Source organism: Pseudophryne corroboree, chromosome 4 (assembly GCF_028390025.1).
Source record: "Pseudophryne corroboree isolate aPseCor3 chromosome 4, aPseCor3.hap2, whole genome shotgun sequence".
Classification (NCBI taxonomy): Eukaryota; Metazoa; Chordata; class Amphibia; order Anura; family Myobatrachidae; genus Pseudophryne; species Pseudophryne corroboree.
Window position 1 is genome coordinate 930195403 of NC_086447.1, and position 17977 is coordinate 930213379.

At 50.4% G+C, this 17977-nt stretch overlaps 1 long non-coding RNA gene across 1 annotated transcript in view; it reads right to left on the minus strand.

Annotated features, from left to right (window-relative positions):
• Positions 1-7306: 7306 nt before the first annotated feature.
• Positions 7307-17977, minus strand: part of LOC134911908 (uncharacterized) — a 151217-nt gene continuing 140546 nt past the window's right edge. The window contains exon 3 of the long non-coding RNA XR_010176957.1: positions 7307-8071. This is a non-coding gene — a long non-coding RNA (uncharacterized LOC134911908). The remainder of the gene's footprint in view (positions 8072-17977) is intronic.

The following is a 17977-nucleotide window of genomic DNA, read 5'->3' on the forward strand; positions in this document are numbered from 1 at the left end:
TGGATGACATCCTGATTTTTTCAAAAGACCTTGCTGAACACAGATTACAAGTCAAAGAGGTACTCCGCCGTCTACGTGAGAATCATCTCTATGCCAAGATGTCCAAGTGTACCTTTGAAGTAACATCAATACCGTTCCTCGGTTATATTATCTAAGGGAAGGAGCTTCGCATGGATCCGGAGAAACTCTCTGCCATTCGGGACTGGGCACAGCCACTCTCCTTGAAAGCAATACAAAGGTTCCTGGGTTTTGCGAACTATTATAGAAAGTTCATTAGAGGTTTCTCCACCATTGTTGCACCCATTACCGCCCTAACGAGAAAGGGTTCCAACCCGGGGTTGTGGTCTCCCGAAGCCATAGAGGCCTTTTCCCACTTGAAATCAGCTTTTATGTCCGCTCCAGTACTCCAACAACCAAATTTCGAGGAACCTTTCTTCCTAGAAGTCGACGCATCCTCGGTCGGAGTTGGGGCCGTTCTCTCTCAGTATGCCTCAGATAAGAAATTACATCCGTGCGGCTTTCACTCTCGTAAATTCTCTCCAGCTGAACGGAATTACACTATTGAAGACCAGGAACTCTTGGCGATTAAATCTGCCTTGGAAGAGTGGAGATATCTTTCAGAGGGGGCCAAACATGTGACTACCATTTACACTGATCACAAAAATTTGTTGCATATCAAAACCGCACAGTGTTTGAATCCTCGCCAAGCTAGATGGGCACTCTTCTTCACTAGATTTTCTTTCATTATCAAATACCGAGCCGGGACTTTCAATACCAAAGCGGATGCACTGTCCCGTTCACAAACTCCCACAGATGATGAGGATTCCTTTCTAAATCCAATTTCTGTCTCTGCTGCCTCGACTACTCCAGGTCCTCTTCCTGGAAGAATGTCCGTACCGGTCAAATTCCGGTCGAGGATACTTCAGTGGGCCCATATCTCCAAATTCTCCGGTCATCCCGGCGCCCAGAAGATGTACAAGTTTCTGCAAAGATCTTACTGGTGGGACTCCATGAGGAAGGATGTACAGGATTACGTTAATTCCTGTCCCCAGTGTACACAGCATAAATCTCCCCGTTTACCTCCTGCTGGGTTGCTTCGTCCTCTGTCCATTCCTATGAAACCCAGGACTCATATTTCCATGGACTTCATCACTGACTTGCCCCATTCCAAGGGTTGCAACACCGTTTGGGTAATCGTCGACCGTTTTTCGAAGATGGCACACTTCGTTCCTTTGACTGGTCTACCAACGGCCCAGAAACTAGCTCTACTGTTCATCCAAGAACATTTTCGGTTGCATGGGTTGCCACAGGAAATAGTCTCTGATCGTGGGTTACAGTTCACCGCAAGGTTTTGGAAAGCCCTCTGTTCGACTCTACAGATTAAACTTAAGTTTTCCTCCGCTTATCATCCCCAAACGAATGGACAAACGGAACGAGTCAATCAAGATCTAGAGACTTTCCTCCGTCTTTATCTCTCCCCTTCACAGGACAACTGGGTGGAGTTGTTACCTTGGGCAGAGTTTGCCCATAATCATTCGTTTCATTCTTCCACTGGTGAATCTCCATTTTTCATCAACTATGGGTTCCATCCAAGTGTTCCAGAATTACTAAGCCTTCCGATGGAAGAGGTTCCAGCCGTAACGTCCACTCTACTACACTTCAGACAAATTTGGAGTAAGGTTCATGCTAATCTTAAGAAGGTTTCAGTCCGCTACAAGTTCTTTGCGGATAAGAAACGGCGAGCCGCTCCACAATACAAGGTTGGCGACAGGGTATGGTTGTCCACACGTAATCTCCGGTTGAAGGTGCCCACCATGAAGTTTGCTCCAAGATTCATCGGTCCTTACCCTGTGCTACAAGTCCTGAATCCTGTGGTCTGCAAGCTGGGTTTACCTTCACACCTACGTATACCGAACGCCTTCCATGTTTCTCTTCTTCGTCCTCTCGTCCTTAATCGTTTCCATTCAAAGACCTCTAGCCCCACCTCAGTGGAGACTGAAACAGGAACAGACTTCGAGATCAAAAATATTCTAGACTCGCGTTACCTTCACAAGAATCTGCAATATCTGGTGGAATGGAAAGGATATGGTCCTGAGGAGAGAAGTTGGATAAAGGCTTCTGAGGTCTCGGCTCCTCGACTAGTCCGGATCTTCCATGCTAGACATCCTACGAAGCCGGGAAAGTGTCCAGGGGCCACTCCTAGAGGAGGGGGTACTGTCACGGCGCCGTGGTCTTCATACTTACCTCTCCGGGCGCGCTGGGTCTCCGTGCGGCCGTCCTCGCTGGCGGGTCCCCGGCGTCCGGCGCTCCGTCTAGCAGGCCTCCACGTCCGACGTCCTCGGGAGCTGCGGGTGACGTCATCGGCCCGTCCTCCAATCAGGCCCTGGCGGGAAGTTTAAATTCAGACGCCGGGCAGTGCTCCGGCGCCTGAGTATCATCGTTCAAACTGTACCTGTGATCTCCAGTGCTCCGTGCCTCCAAGCACCTCCGTGCCTCCAAGCACCTCCATGCCTCCAAGCACTTCCGTGCCTCCAAGCACCTCCGTGCCTCCAAGCACTTCCGTGCCTCCAGCACATCCGTGCCTCCAAGCACATTCGTGCCTCCAAGCACCTCCGTGCCTCCAAGCACCTCCGTGCCTCCAGCACCTCCGTGCCTCCAAGCACTTCCGTGCCTCCAGCACCTCCGTGCCTCCAAGCACCTCCGTGCCTCCAGCACCTCCGTGCCTCCAAGCACCTCCGTGCCTCCAGCACCTTCGTACCTCCGTGCCTCCAAGCACCTCCGTGCCTCCAAACACCTTCGTGATTTACCAGCACCTGTCAAGTTCTCTCTTTCAGGAGACCTTCAGCGTCCGCACGTGCCTCCTGTCCGCCGATCAGATCCTGCATGAGGAAGACTTACATCCGGCCATCTCTGCTGCGGCCTAGTTGCGGTTCCACTTCCCGGTCATCGGAAGAAACCCCCGAGTCCACAACCTCCTCAAACCAGGTCAGTGATACTATCATGGCATAACATGTATAAGGGGCCCTACTGTGGCACAACGTTTACAAGGGGCTCTACCATGGCATAACATATATACGGGGCTATACAGTTGTGTAACATGTATAAGCAGCTCTACTGTGGCGCAACGTGTATAAGTGGCTCTACTGTGTGGCATAACATGTATAAGTGGTACTACAGTGTGATGAAATGTGAATAACGGACACTACTGTGAGGTGCTATGTGAATTGGCACTATTATATGGCCACGCTGCTTCCCATCAAGCCATGTTCTCCTTCGGCACGCACTGTTCATATTTTAAACATAGACAGCACCCAAAAGAAACTTTCGCCCTGAGCTCCACAAGGTCTTGAACTGGCCCTGTCACCAATTTAGGATTTTTAAATATTTTTTCCTTTCAAATGTAACATTGCCCCCACATGTTGGCTAGGCCCCCAATTCAGTACAGAAGAAGGGGGGGGGGGGTGCCAAAACATACCTGTGCTGCGAGCACCATTGTGCCTACCTACACCTCTGCTTATATACACATTGCGCCAGGTAGCCAGGAGAGAGAGAGAGTGTGTGTGTCTCCAGTACCTGCCACTCCACTACACAGCCTCCCAGCAGCTCCGGGACCCACCGGTGCCCTCTGATGATTTTGGCGCCTTGAGCTTACGGAACCATCCTCCCTACACCCCTGAATATATTGGCTGCCTGGTGGAATGTGTATATGGGGCTACATGATGTAATGTGTATATGGGGCTATCTGCCATAATGTTTAAATAAGGACTACCTGGTGTAATGTGTATATGGGGCTACCTGGTGTAATGTGTATATGGGGCTATCTGGTGTATTGTGTATATAAGGGCTACCTGGCGTAATGTGTATATGGGGCTGCCAGGCGTAATGTGTATATAAGGGCTACCTGGCATAATGTGTATATAAGGGTGACCTGGTGTAATGTGTATATGGGGCTACCTTGCATAATGTGTATATAAGGGCTACCTGGCATAATGTGTATATGGGGCTACCAGGCGTAATGTGTATATAAGTGCTACCTGGTGTAATATGTATAATGGGCTACCTGGCGTAATGTGTATAATGGGCTATCTGGCGTAATGTGTATATGGGGCTACCAGGCGTAATGTGTATATAAGCGCTACATGGCATAATGTGTATAATGGCCAACCTGGCGTAATGTTTACATAAGGGCTACCTGGTGTAATGTGTATAATAGGCTACCTGGCCTAATGTGTATAATGGGCTCTGCTGAGGCGTAATGTGCGTAAGGGGCTCTACCATGGCATATTCAGGTTGCTGCTGCAGGGAAGGTGATAGAACTGTGGCCTGAGGAAGGTGATGGGCTGGGGATGGCGAGGGGTTTGTGGCTGAGGAAGGTGATGGGCTGGGGATGGCGAGGGGGTTGTGGCTTGGGAAGGTGATGGGCTGGGGATGGCGAGGGGGTTGTGGCTGAGGAAGTTGATGGGCTGGGGATGATGAGGGGGTTGTGGCTGAGGAAGTTGATGGGCTGGGGATGATGAGGGGGTTGTGGCTGAGGAAGGTGATGGGCTGGGGATGATGAGGGGGTTGTGGCTGAGGAAGTTGATGGGCTGGGGATGATGAGGGGTTGTGGCTGAGGAAGTTGATGGGCTGGGGATGATGAGGGGGTTGTGGCTGAGGAAGTTGATGGGTTGGGGATGATGAGGGGGTTGTGGCTGAGGAAGGTGATGGGCTGGGGATGGCGAGGGAGTTTTGGCTGAGGAAGGTGATGGGCTGGGGATGGCGAGGGGGTTGTGGTTGAGGAAGGTGATGGGCTGGGGATGATGAGGGGGTTGTGGCTGAGGAAGTTGATGGCCTGGGGATGATGAGGGGGTTGTGGCTGAGGAAGGTGATGGGCTGGGGATGGCGAGGGGGTTGTGGCTGAGGAAGTTGATGGGCTGGGGATGATGAGGGGGTTGTGGCTGAGGAAGGTGATGGGCTGGGGGTGATGAGAGGGTTGTGGCTGAGGAAGGTGATGGGCTGGGGATGATGAGGGGGTTGTGGCTGAGGAAGTTGATGGGCTGGGGATGATGAGGGGGTTGTGGCTGAGGAAGTTGATGGGCTGGGGATGATGAGGGGGTTGTGGCTGAGGAAGTTGATGGGCTGGGGATGATGAGGGGCTTGTGGCTGAGGAAGGTGATGGGCTGGGGGTGGCGAGGGGGTTGTGGCTCAGGAAGTTGATGGGCTGGGGATGATGAGGGGGTTGTGGCTGAGGAAGGTGAGGGGGCTGGGAGCTGAAGAAGTTGATGGGCTGGGGATGATGAGAGGGTTGTGGCTGAGGAAGTTGATGGGCTGGGGATGATGAGGGGGTTGTGGCTGAGGAAGGTGATGGGCTGGGGATGGCGAGGGGGTTGTGGCTGAGGAAGGTGATGGGCTGGGGATGATGAGGGGGTTGTGGCTGAGGAAGTTGATGGGCTGGGGATGATGAGGGGGTTGTGGCTGAGGAAGGTGATGGGCTGGGGATGATGAGGGGGTTGTGGCTGAGGAAGTTGATGGGCTGGGGATGATGAGGGGGTTGTGGCTGAGGAAGGTGATGGGCTGGGGATGGCGAGGGGGTTGTGGCTCAGGAAGTTGATGGGCTGGGGATGATAAGGGGGTTGTGGCTGAGGAAGGTGAGGGGGCTGTGGCTGAGGAAGGTGAGGGGGCTGGGAGCTGAAGAAGTTGATGGGCTGGGGATGATGAGAGGGTTGTGGCTGAGGAAGTTGATGGGCTGGGGATGATGAGGGGGTTGTGGCTGAGGAAGGTGATGGGCTGGGGATGGCGAGGGGGTTGTGGCTGAGGAAAGTGATGGACTGGGGATGATGAGGGGGTTGTGGCTGAGGAAGGTGATGGACTGGGGATGGCGAGGGGGTTGTGGCTGAGGAAGGTGATGGACTGGGGATGATGAGGGGGTTGTGGCTGAGGAAGTTGATGGGCTGGGGATGGCGAGGGGGTTGTGGCTGAGGAAGGTGATGGGCTGGGGATGGCGAGGGGGTTGTGGCTCAGGAAGTTGATGGGCTGGGGATGAAGAGGGGGTTGTGGCTGAGGAAGGTGAGGGGGCTGTGGCTGAGGAAGGTGAGGGGGCTGGGAGCTGAGGAAGGTGATGAAGATGGGGTTAAGGAAGGTGATAGAGCTGAGGGCTGAGGAAGTTAATGGGGGCTGAAGATAGGGCTGTGGCTGAGGAAGATGATGGGCTGGGACCTGAGGATGGTGATGGGTCTGGGGCTGAGACAGATGATGGGGGCTGTGGCTGAGGAAGGTGAGGGGGGATGTTTTTTTGTGAGTGTGTGTGTGTGTGTGTGTGTGTGTATATAGGGGCGCCATGACATGAACTTGTTGTGGGTGCCATGGCTCCACGCTACGTCTCTGGGTATGAATCGGAATAGTAAACTATTATGCTGAAGTATGCTTTAACATCATGGCCGGACTGGCAATGCCAGAAGGGCGGATGCCCAGATGGGCTCGTCTGGCCATGTGAACGCCTGGAAAATCTGCTCTGCCTCCCACCGCTCTCTGCTCGGCCGGCATGTGATGTGTGACCATACCCCTTTGCCAAATAATAGCCCCAGTCCATCCGGGATAAACTTACATAATTGGAGACATATTTAGAAAGCTTAGCACCTGGTACAAATAGGAAATATTATTCCCACAAGCCCCCAATTGTAATCAGATTAATTTATAATATTCATTCCTTGCCCCTCTTAAGATTTCCACAGTGAGTGGCTGCCCCACTCACATAGCCCTAGGGCTAGTCAATGGCTGATGCCAATGTTTTAGAACCATGGATAATAATGTGGCAGTTACTGACAAGCTCCGCCCTCTCACAATAAGTCACACCCCCACAATGTCATCATTATCTTATTCATTAATACTGTCACCTAAACGTGTCATTCCTTGCCTAGAAGTTCCCTAGAATGTTTGTACATTGGTTTTCATCCTTGACCACTACCAGCAATACATGTGGTTTACAGTATCATATACGATCGTGCAAAGGGGTCTATTTACTAAGCCTTGGAGAGAGGTAAAGTGCATGGAGATAAAGTACCAACCAATCAACTCCTATCATTTTTCAAACAAGGCCAAGGCTTAGTACATAGACCCAGAGAACACCTTTGGAGCTGTCTCTTATGTATGCAGTTAAAATTACTTGTATTAAAATGTACTCCTTTAAAAACACACACACACACACACACACACACACACACACACACACACACACACGTACGTACGTACATACATATACATATATAAAATGCAGAATTACTGTTGAAATTAATTTATATATCGCTAGTCTGTGCATAAAAGTGGCACATAGCGGAACGTATGAAAACAAACAATAGCTCTTTTGTAATTCAAGTTGAAGGTTTGCGAGGCGGCGGGAGGGGGGGGGGCTTGGATTGGGATGTTGAATAATTGTAGTTCAGCGCTACGTTGGTAAAACAGAAAATAATTAATGTCAGTCAAATGTATGGCACAGTCAGAATGTAATATTGCTCGACAAAGGAAGGAGTCTGCGCCATTAGTATCCGTGCCATGGCGGGGAGACTGGAGAAAGACCCAAATCAAACGTACACTAAATAATTTTACCATTATCAGGTAATGTTTGCTAATTGCTCAGTTTATATACTCTGAATGACATACCATTAGAGACTGTGCATGCATTGCAACTGGAGCATTAATAAATATAAAATGTGCCTATTAGGATGACAGCTTTGGAGGTGCAAAGGAATAACAGTTACCACTTGGCAGCTTCGGCTCTCACCCCATCTGCCGAGACTTTGCATACATTTCCAGCTTCCTGAGCAATGATTAGGGCTGTCAGAACCTCTTTAACCTTGTAACTGCTGGTCCCAACTGGCCTTAATTAAAGACTAATGAATTCAGAAGATACAGGCCGTGAGGAGAACTGCCGTGACAGTTTGTGTACAAATTAAGCACCAATTACTTCATGCATCTTTTACATTGCTGATACTACAAGTCCCTCTTATTATTCTAAAATATGCTCATTCCTGCAGGAAAAGTGTCATGTATCCGGCAGCCGCTCCACTTTCCGCTCCTAAGTCTGTTGAACAATTTCCTTGCAAAAAAAAGAAAAGGAAAAAAAAATTAGAGATGATTCAATTCCATTTCATTATGTTTTGCTACACTGACTTAAGGCACAGTATGACAACTGTTGAAATAACCCCCCCCCCCCCTTCCCACCCAGACCCCCCACCCCACCCTCGGAGCTCCCTTCTGGGAATCTCTACAGTCCCTAGGCAGATATAAATCCGTTTGCTTCTACAAGGTGTTTGATACATGGATTTGTTGTGTCTGCAGAGATCGTTACATCATATATAGGGGTCTATTCATGAAGCAGTGAAAAGAGTGGAGCAGTGAGTTAGTGGAGAAGTTGCCCATGGCAACCAATCAGTGGCTCTGTATAATTTGAAAGTATGCAAATTATAAATGTTACGTTAATGCTGATTGGTTGCCATGGGCAACTTCTCCACTGGCTCACTTCTCCACACTTTTCACTTCTTCATGAATAGACCACATAACGGGATACTTATGCGATGGGACACTTTCAGTTAGACACAGGACCGACTGTGGCATCCCAATTTTTAAAATGCCCACAGGGGATGGAGTTATTAAATTACTCCTCCCCTGGTTCCTACCCTAACCCTTACCCGTCTGGTGTGGCGGCTAGGGATAAGATAGTGGGGGGTGGTGGCTATTCCTAATCACAGTGGGTAGGGGCTTGGGTTAAGACTTAGGGGGGGGGGGGTTGGCTATGGCTAACCCTCCTTCTGGTGTCTAACCCTAACCCTCCCCCCACCCCCCGCCCGGGCCCTAACCCTCACCCCAATACTTACCTTCGGGATGCCAGTGGTTTGGGTACCGGCGCTGGGATTCCGAGTGGTGTCGGGATTCCAGCGTTGGTCACCTGACCAAATCCTGTAAGTACCCCTGACATTCACATTGTGGCCAAATATTCTAACATCCATTTTTTTTAATACAGTGATCGTGTAATTGTTTGGGACCTGAATCACATAGCTGAGGGATTATTTGCAACTGTGCATGTGTGAAAATTTCTGGAAACGCCTTCGGGGCATGCCTTACAAAATGTACGCACGAAGGCGCTGGAAAGTGATGGGCATTCCTGCGAGGAGACCGTGAGGTGGCTAGTACCACAAGAAAAAATGTTACACTATTGTTTGGAATCTATTCTGGGGTAAGACTGTGGATTTTCTAAATTGTGTCAGTCAGTAATGAGTACACCTGTGCTTCAGCAAGGAGATATGGAAAACATGCACTGTGGACTAGAGTTGGGAAACAGTTTTCTGGAGTATAAGCTCTCACAAGCAGGGCCCTCTGAACCTTATGTCTCACATATGGCCCCCGCACCTACAATTTTGCACACTGTCCATCCTTTATGGCATGTCTAACTGTATGATCATCAAGAGATTTAATAATACGATGAGCTGTGAGTTTTCCTTGTAACGTTGCAGCTCATTACTTTATACCCTAGCAGTCCTGAGTTACACAGGACAGTCCCAAAAGGGTGAGGATCTGGACAAGAGCAGACAGGGAAGACTTTTACATTTGGAAATATGCACGTGACTTCTGATAGGTGAAACTATTTTTGGGAACCGGTCTCTAGGTCGTCAGTAACTAGGTCGAAAAGAGTCTCTAGGTCGACAGGTGAAAAGGCGCGGACTACGATTGGGAATAGGAACCTGTGCCAAGCGCAGCGGTAGTGGAGCGCGGCACCTTGTCGAAGCATGGCGAGCGAAGTGAGCCATGCGAGGGGACACGGTGCACTAATTCAGACATGATCGCTCGCTAGCTATTTTTTGCAGCGCTGCGATCAGATAGTCGCCGCCCATAGGGGAGTGTATTTTCACTTTGCAAGTGTGCGATCGCATGTGCAGCCGGGCGGTACAAAAAAGGTTTTGTGCAGTTTCTGAGTAGCTCAGAACTTACTCAGCCGCTGCGATCACTTCAGCCTGTCCGGGCCCGGAATTGACATCAGACACCCGCCCTGCAAACGCTTGGACAATGGACACGCCTGCGTATTTCCAACCACTCCCAGAAAACGGTTAATTGCCACCCACAAACGCCTTCTTCCTGTCAATCTCCTTGCGACTGGCTGTGCGAATAGATTCTTTGTTAAATCCACCTCACAGCAATGATCCACTTTGTACCCATACAACGCGCCTGCGCATTGTGGTGCATGCGCAGTTCTGACCTGATCACAGCGCAGCAAAAAACCTTGCATGCGATCAGGTCTGAATGACCCCCACGGTGCACTAATTGGGGTTCCCGGTCACTGTACAGAGAAAACAACACTAAAAACACTTAAAAAGCTCATGTCGACCTTTTGACCTGTCGACCTATACCATGTCGGCATAGAGACCCTGTCGACCTAGTTACTGTCGACCAATAGTGATTGACCTAGTTACGGTCGCCCTTCCATACCACACCCACTATGTTTTGCTAGCCAGGTGATAGAGACGCGTTTCGCACTTATGACTCATGGCGCCAATAGGGTGAGAGGGCGTCTGTGAGTGCAATCATAGTAAGGGCATGTTCATACAATTTTGTTCCATGCTGACCACCACATAAATGCTTATGGCCGGCTACTTGCAGATGGTTGATCCCGGATCCCCGGTGCAAGATCCAAACTGATGAGAATGATTAGCAACTGATTCTGATTGGTTGAATGCAGCTGAATCCCTCCCATTTATGGTAATAGTACAGTAAGGGCTACAGTATATATCAATCTGCAAACAGAATCATAACCAGCAAACCGACAGATGCAAATATTCTGCAGCACTAGATGTGTATGTACAGTATATGTCTCATCTATATACTCACTACCCAGGCCACATAGAGAGGAGACAGCGTTAGTAGCATTACCCTATTTGTATATATTATGGGCTGATTTGGAGATGGGTCTCTGTGCACGGTGCACATGGCGAAACTATGCATCTGCGCATATGTCCGTCCTGTGCTCAGTCGGATAGAACTTGGGCGGATCTGTCTTTCCATAAAATTGGGTGACCATGCAATTGCCCTGACTCCAGGACGTGTCATTGAAGTGTTGTTGGATATCTAAAGCTCTGTGTGATTCCGTGTCGTGCGTGCAGGGAAGGAAAGCCCTTTTCTCATGGAGCTCTCGCGCCTTGGCTGGCGACGGTTGTGGCAGCTGGCATAAAGTCAATGGGCGTCCTTGTTTCCCACTTGAAGGCGAACAGACCCGTGCAATAGCGCTACGGATTCTCGCTTTAACATAAGGTACAAAAGACAACAGCGTTATATAATGAGTGTCACAGTGGCACTTTCCTTATTAAATGTCATTAAATACAACCATCACTTGCTAACTGCTTTATATATATCTAATGGGGGGATACATACAATATTCCAGCAGATGGGATACCGGCAGTCATATGACCAACACTGGCATCCCAAAGCAAAGAATCCCGACAGGGGTTGGGTAAGTATGTTTATGCTCATCCCTTACCCCCATAAACCTCCCTTACTTCCTGCACCCTAACCAAACCCCCCCTTCCCCACACAGCCTAATCCTAACCCTCCAACCCCCACAGCCTAACCCTCCCAGCCCCACAGCCTAATCCTAACCCTCCAACCCCCACAGCCTAATCCTCCCACCCCCACAGCCTAATCCTAATCCTCCCACCCCCACAGCCTAATCCTAACCCTCCAACCCCCACACCTTAACCCTCCCACCCCCACAGCCTAATCCTAACCCTCCAACCCCCACAGCCTAACCCTCCCACCCCCACAGCCTAATCCCAACCCTCCAACCCTCACAGCCTAATCCTCCAACCCCCACAGCCTAATCCTAATCCTCCAAGCCTCACAGCCTAATCCTCCAACCCCCACAGCCTAATCCTAACCCTCCAACCCCCACAGCCTAACCCTCCCACCCCCACAGCCTAATCCTAACCCTCCAACCCCCACAGCCTAACCCTCCCACCCCCACAGCCTAATCCTAACCCTCCAACCCTCACAGCCTAATCCTCCAACCCCCACAGCCTAATCCTAATCCTCCAACCACAGCCTAACCCTCCCACCCCACAGCCTAATCCTAATCCTCCAACTCCCACACCTAATCCTAATCCTCCAACCACAGCCTAACCCTCCCACCCCCACAGCCTAATCCTAATCCTCCCTTCCTTCCTGCACACTAACCAAACCCCCCATTCCCACACAGCCTAATCCTAACCCTCCAACCCCCACAGCCTAACCCTCACACCCCCACAGCCTAATCCTAATCCTCCAACCCCCACACCTAATCCTAATCCTCCAACCCCCACAGCCTAACCCTCCCACCCCCACAGCCTAATCCTAACCCTCCAACCCCCACAGCCTAACCCTCCCACCCCCACAGCCTAATTCTAACCCTCCCACCCCCACAGCCTAATCCTAACCCTCCAACCCCTACAACCTAATCCTAATCCTCCAACCCCCACACCTAATCCTAATCCTCCAACCACAGCCTAATCCTAATCCTCCCTTCCTTCCTGCACACTAACCAACCCACCCCTCCCCACACAGCCTAACCTTAACCCTCCAACCCCCAGAGCCTAACCCTCCCACCCCCACAGCCTAATCCTAACCCTCCAACCCCCACAGCCTAACCCTCCCACCCCCACAGCCTAATCCTAACCCTCCAACCCCCACAGCCTAATCCTAATCCTCCAACCCCCACAGCCTAATCCTAATCCTCCAACCCCCACACCTAATCCTAATCCTCCAACCACAGCCTAATCCTCCCTTCCTTCCTGCACACTAACCAAGCCCCCCCTCCCCACACAGCCTAACCTTAACCCTCCAACCCCCACAGCCTAACACTCCCACCCCCACAGCCTAATCCTAACCCTCCAACCCCCACAGCCTAACCCTCCCACCCCCACAGCCTAATCCTAACCCTCCAACCCCCACAGCCTAACCCTCCCACCCCCACAGCCTAATCCTAACCCTCCAACCCCTACAACCTAATCCTAATCCTCCAACCCCCACACCTAATCCTAATCCTCCAACCACAGCCTAATCCTAATCCTCCCTTCCTTCCTGCACACTAACCAAACCCCCCTCCCCACACAGCCTAACCTTAACCCTCCAACCCCCACAGCCTAACCCTCCCACCCCCACAGCCTAATCCTAACCCTCCAACCCCCACAGCCTAACCCTCCTACCCCCAGAGCCTAATCCTAACCCTCCAACCCCCACAGCCTAATCCTCCAACCCCCACAGCCTAATCCTAATCCTCCAACCCCCACACCTAATCCTAATCCTCCAACCACAGCCTAACCCTCCCACCCCCACAGCCTAATCCTAATCCTCCCTTCCTTCCTGCACACTAACCAAACCCCCCCTTCCCACACAGCCTAATCCTAACCCTCCAACCCCCACAGCCTAACCCTCCCACCCCCACAGCCTAATCCTAACCCTCCAACCCCCACAGCCTAATCCTCCTACCCCCACAGCCTAATCCTAACCCTCCAACCCCCACAGCCTAACCCTCCCACCCCCACAGCCTAATCCTAATCCTCCAACAACCACAGCCTAACCCTCCCACCCCCACAGCCTAATCCTAATCCTCCCTTCCTTCCTGCACCCTAACCAAACCCCCCTCCCCAAACCGCTTAACCTTAACCCTCCCACCACCACAGCCTAATCCTAACCCTCCCTTACTTCCTGCACCCTAACCAAACCCCCCCTCCCCACGCAGCCTAACCCTAACCCTCCAACCCACACAGCCTAATCCTAACCCTCCAACCCACACAGCCTAACTTTAACCCTCCCCATTGGTGCCTAAAGCTAAACCCCCCCCCCCCCCTTCCTTCCCGCAGCCTAAACCTAACATTCCCACCCCCGTAGCACAACCCTTCCCAGGAGTACCTAAACCTAACCCCCCCTTCCCGCAGCCTAAATCTAACACGCCCACCCCCACAGCCTAACCCTCCCCTGTGGTGCCTAATCCTAACCCACACTCCCCACAGCCTAACCACCCACCCCCAGCCTAACCTTAACCCTCCGTTCCCTGCAGCCTAACCCTAACCTTCCTCCTTGCAGCCTAAACCCTAACACCCCCTCCCAGCAGCCGCGTAACCTAAACCTAACCTTCCCCCCCACAGCCTAACCCTAACCCTTCCCCGCAACCTTACCCTAAGCACCCCTCCGGCTTACCCAGCAGGAGTCCCGGTAGAGCTCATTTGGGATTCAGGATCCCAGCGATCCATGTCGAGAATCCGGCGTCGTAATCTGACTGCCGAGAATCCTGAACGGATCCCCCAATGGGAACATTCGTCCATCCAGCCAGAAGACACAATGGACATGGCATAAGTACTTTGAATAGCTGACCATGACTAGTCTGAGAAATAATAGATGGCGATGCCTTTTGGTACGCCTGCGCAGTGCGCCAATCTTATATTTACACCACAAACGCTGATGTTAGTCCAATTCTACATGAGGATCCTGCATATGTTTATGTATTATTTCTACGACGATATATTATTACATACTACTGTTACATTGCCGGATACAACTCTTCAAAGAAGAAAAAAACACACACAGACTCTGCTCAGTATAATTATTGGCTAATGGCGCAGTATTTTATTTTTCCTGCTTCTTTTTTTTCTACACAGCGTCTTATTTCTGGAAATCCCTTCTAAATTGGCCCCGGAGTATGTAAACATTTAATTAAAATTTCATTCACTCCCAATTGCCAAAAGTGTCAAGAATGGAAGCGGCATTAAGTAGCAATGGATCTGTAATTTCTACATTTGTCACTGGCATAAAAAATTGTTTAAATGCCAGTTAAGTTTTCATGGATGTGTCTGTAAAGTAGAACGATAATTAGCGGTTTCTGAGATGGCGCGGCGTGCAAAGTCTGAATCCATAAGAGACGCCTTCTTTTATTTGTGTTATTTGATGAGAATGTAATCGTACAATAGTGTTACATGCAAATAGCACACGTAACAAGTCCCAGCGATAGTATAATGCAGACATACTGGAGCATTAAATGCTTTACCCACAAAAGTAACGTTTTCATATGAAAATAATGATAACATAGACTATTCATTCTTACTGAGAACTGACGTTATAAAGTGATGATGGGCTGAGCAATCGCTCCTCTCTCATTAATAACTCACTCCATCTCCAACTTACATATTTTGATTAGAATAATACCGAGAAGATATTTCTAATATATTCTTTGGATTTTTCTTATAGTTTCTATAGTCAAAACTCTGTCGTATACTGGAGTATGACAGGAAAGGCTCCTCCTCACCTTACCGCACGTCACTATATAGGGGGAGGGTTAGGGTTAGGCTGTGGGAGGGGAGGTTAGGATTGATCACTAGGGGAGGGTTAGGGTTAGGCTATGGAGGGAAAGCTAGGGTTAGGCACTAGGGGGGGTTAGGGTTAGGCTACGGGAGGGGAGGCTAGGGTTAGACACTAGGGGAGGGTTAGGCAACGGGAGGGGAGGTTAGGGTTAGACACTAGGGGAGGGTTAGGGTTAGGCTATGGGAGGGGAGGTTAGGATTAGGCAGTAGGTGAGTGTTAGGGATAGGCACTAGGGGAGGGTTAGGCTACTGGAGGGGAGGGTTAGGCACTAAGTGAGGGTTAGAGTTAGGCACTAGGGGAGGGTTAAGCTACGGGAGGGGAGGTTAGGGTTAGGCACTAAGGAAGGGTTAGGCACTAGGAGAGGGTTAGGGTTAGCATTAAGGGAGGGTTAGGCTACAGGAGGGGAGGTTAGGGTTAGGCACTAGGGAAGGGTTAGGCACTAGGGGAGGGTTAGGCTACAGGAGGGGATGTTAGGGCTAGACACTAGAGGAGGGTTAGGGTTATGCTATGGGAGGGGAGGTTAGGATTAGGCAGTAGGTGAGGGTTAGGGATAGGCACTAGGGGAGGGTTAGGCTACTGGAGGGGAGGGTTAGGGTTAGGCACTAGGTGAGGGTTAGAGTTAGGCACTAGGGGAGGGTTAGAGTTAGGCACTAGGGGAGGGTTAAGCTACGGGAGGGGAGGTTAGGGTTAGGCACTAGGAGAGGGTTAGGCTACAGGAGGGGAGGTTAGGGTTAGGCACTAGGAAAGGGTTAGGGTTAGGCACTAGGGGAGGGTTAGGTTTAGGCATTAAGGGAGGGTTAGGCTACAGGAGGGGAGGTTAGGGTTAGGCATTAAGGGAGGGTTAGGCTACAGGAGGGGAGGTTAGGGTTAGGCACTAGGAGAGGGTTAGGGTTAGGCTACGGGAGGGGAGGTTAGGGTTATGCACTAGGGGAGGGTTAAGGTTAGGCACTACGGGAGGGTTAAGCTACAGGAGGTGAGGGTTAGGATTAGGCACTAGGGGAGGTTTACGATTAGGCATTAGAGGAGGGTTAGGGTTAGGCTACGGGAGGAGAGGTTAGGGTTAGGCCCTAGGGGGAGGGTTAGGCTACGGGAGGGGAGGTTAGGGTTAGGCACTAGCACTAGGGGGAGGGTTAGGCTACTGGAGGGGAGGTTAGGGATAAGCACTAGGGTTAGGGTTAAGCTACGGGAGGGGAGGTTAGGGTTAGGCACTAGGGGAGGGTTAGGCTACGGGAGGGGAGGTTAGGGTTAGGCACTAGGAGAGGGTTAGGGTTAGGCTACGGGAGGGGAGGGTTAGGCACTAGGGGAGGGTTAGGCTATGGGAAGGTTAGGCAGGGTTAGTGTCAACATGATGAATGTCGACAAAATATACCGCAACCATAATTTATATTATCTCTCTCCCTAATACACAGGATTACAAATAGTAATGATAAAACAACAAGCCATTGCTTTACATGCGGCTTACAATATGAAGCCCCTCTATTGGACAGGCTTATCACGTGGCCAGTACACGTCGCCGCCATACGGTAGCCGGCTATATAGAGTATACTCAGGTGCTGCCTATTCACATTCGGAGAAGCTGTTATAACAGAATACATACGTATTACCGACAGCAAGATCCCGGGCACAAGTATGGCGGCAGCGGGGCGAGCAATAGAAAGCCCCTTGTGGGCCTGCTTGCTGCGTTCGCCACAGGTTATATTCTCCCTCTATGGGTGTCGTGGACACCCATACAGGTAGAAAAGCCTGTGGCGCTAGTATTCCGGTGGCGACATTTCACCGCCTATCGGGATTCTGGCGTCGGCATTGTGACCGCTGGGATCCCAACAGGTGGTATCGTGATTGCCTCCCATGGCTTTGTCATAAACACCAAAACACAATAAATCAGCGTCCGGTATATACAGGCGACGCGCAGGTTCTGATCATGGCAAGTTACTGTCTACCACGTGGTTCTAGCGTGTAGTGGACCTGATTCAGGTTTGTAAGCAAAGCAAAAAAGCACACAACTGGGCAAAACCATGTGCAGTGCAGGTGGGGCAGATGTAACATGTGCAGAGAGAGTTAGATTTGGGTGGGTTACATTGTTTCTGTGCAGGGTAAATACTGGCTGCTTTATTTTTACACTGCAATTTAGATTTCAGTTTGAACACACCCCACTCAAATATAACTCTCTCTGCACATGTTACATCTGCCCCACCTGCAGTGCTGCATGGTTTTGCCCAGTTGCTTACTTTTTTTGCTTTACTTACAAACCTGAATCAGTCCAGTGTTAGAGCTCTGCTGTATTTCTATACGATGCAGTTTATGCTGCGTGTTAGGTTGTCAGAAGGTTTCCTCTCCCGCTGGATCCCGGAACACTAAAGGGAGGTGGAGATGTCTGAGCAGCTAAATATCGATGACCAGCTTTGTACAATCTTTCCAGTTTAGTGGTGGCTTTATCTGCTTTGGGTCTCACGTGGCCAGGGATGAAGGCATCAAGGCAGATTAAGACTTTGTCCTGGCATCCTATTAATCCGCAAGTTTCCTCATTCTCTGCCTTAAAACATCCTATTAAGATCTAAAGGAAACTGAGAGAGGTTCTTTTTTTTTTTTTTTTGCTAAGTGATATAAATGTGGCATTTATAGAGGA